The sequence below is a fragment of the Akebia trifoliata genome, chromosome 16 (assembly GCF_017979445.1).
Source record: "Akebia trifoliata isolate Shusen 1 chromosome 16, ASM1797944v1, whole genome shotgun sequence".
Taxonomy (NCBI): Eukaryota; Viridiplantae; Streptophyta; class Magnoliopsida; order Ranunculales; family Lardizabalaceae; genus Akebia; species Akebia trifoliata.
In genome coordinates, this window is record NC_141390.1 from 8779061 (window position 1) to 8781467 (window position 2407).

Consider the following 2407-nt stretch of genomic DNA (forward strand, 5'->3'; position numbering starts at 1 on the left):
TACCCCCAAAAGGTGAGAACCTTCAAGTACATAAATGGAACTTTCCCATTAGTCTATTTCAAAAATATACATCCACCCTTACTTTATTGGTTATTTATAAATGAACCAAGGTCTAATTTTTACATATCACTTCATCTTTACACATGTTATTCCCCTACTCATCCTTCCAAAAGTATTTTTATTCTCTTACTTCTATTTACCAAAAAACTAAATACTAAAAATACTTTTAGGATTTCTTCTCACAAATTTCACATTTACCCTCATAAAAATTAAAAAATAAAAAATAAATGACTTAAACCTTATGTTCACTATCTTTATTTTTAGGGTTGGATCATTTTATCCCCAAAAGTTTTCTAAAAATTTTATAAATAATCTCATTTCCTATAAGCAATTCATGTTCTCAAGCCCCCATCTCTCAATCTAAAACTCTATCAAAATTCTTACTCACTTTTCTAACATTCTTTCAAACCAACCTTCAACTCAAGAATTCTCATCCAACTCTCAACCTTTAACCACAACTCCCATCATCTCTAACTATCCACCTTCAACTAAAGTACTCAATTCTCAAGTTCATTTTAAGACTCAAGCTTAATCAAGAACATTGAAAGACAATATGAGGATAAATTAGATTTATTTTCAAGCACTTACACTTTCTACTTCTATTTACTTTAACTTATAGGATGTAATGTATGCCCTTTCCCACCTCTAGTAGGTTGGATTTAGGTTCGACTGAAAAGATAGGGGGTTGAAGCTTTCTTTTCCCTACTACATATCTCATGCATTATATTGTATAATATGCCCTTACTCACATTTGTTTGGTGATGATGAAAAAATATGTCATCCTCTTGTTGGGCTTGAAACACAAAATTTCTAGTTTTACATACATGCATTAAGGTTGTGACATTAAGAAAATTCTATCATAGAATCTCTCTAAAAACCTTCAAATCAACATTTTTACTCATAAAAATAATGTAGGTTATATAGGTTATCATTTTCTATAAGATGCTCCAAATGTCTCATATTGACATCAAATATATTTTCTAAGGGAACATTTTCACATATTGCACACACTACATTTAAACATGCATTTTTTAATTTCTTAAGTGTTTCAAAAAATTGGCCAAGTTTCAAGATAATCACTTTTGATGGAGAGGATGTAGTTCCTAGCACTTTCCCCATCCCCTAACTGAACCTCCCTAGTTAGATCCTAGGTAGACTATGCATTTTTTATGTATGAGAGTCATTACAATGATAAAATCAATTTCAAAATCATTTCGAATGCCCAGTTACACCCATTTGCGAAAAAGAATGGTGGCGACTCCAAATAAAGTAGCTTTAAGGTTCCATGACGAACATCTCATGTCTATAGGTACCTCTAGATGTGTTTCACTAGATTTTAAAATAATTGAATCTACTGCTATGAAAGGTATCTTCTATTGAAGCCATAATCATTTGTGCATCGATAACAAAACAACTTCAACTAGACCACTACAGGTACCTCTAGATGTGCTTCACTAGATTTTAAAATAATTGAATCTACTACTATGAAAGGTATCTTCTATTGAAGCCATAGTCATTTGTGCATCGATAACAAAACAACTTCAATTAGACCATTAGTTGAATTCATAAGCTAAGAACCTATAAAATTAAATCATAATTTTTAACAATCTCAATTACTATTTTCGAAATAACATATACAAATAAGCATTCCAAATCTAACAAAATACTTATGGAGAGGTGAGGAATTTGTGGGGTCTAAAATCAGTTTGTAAAAATACAAAACAAATCAAAGAAGTTGATGTCAAAGGGTTCAGGTAGAGATAAACTTACGAATAGGTGAGGAATTTGTGGAGTTTAAATGGATTGAAGATCGATGGTCAACACGCGACAACAATGACTTCAAATCAGCAATGGCGACTTCCAATCATAAATGGAGAAAAATCCTTTTTTATTTTATATTTTTGCTGTTGAGAAAACACAGACAAATAAACATTCCAAATTAACAAAATACTCATGGAGACACAAAACAATTTATATATGTGAGGAATTTGTAGGGTTTAAAACCAGTTTGTAAGAATACAAAACAAATCGAAGAGGTTGATGTCAAGGGATTAGGACAAAGATAAACTTACGAATAGGTGAGGAATTTGTGGCGTTTAAATGGATTGAAGATCGATGATGGCCAACATGCAACAATGAAGACTTCAAATCGGCAATGGCGACTTCAATTGTAAATGGAGAAAAACCCTTTTATGTTTTCTTTTGACTGCTGATATAATACAGACATATAAACATTCAAATGAAAGAGAAGAAAAATTAAAAATAAATCTATGTAAGTGACAAAAGAAACTTACGATGATTGACGACGAAACAACGACAAGATTTCGATCAATTTCAACAAGAAAAT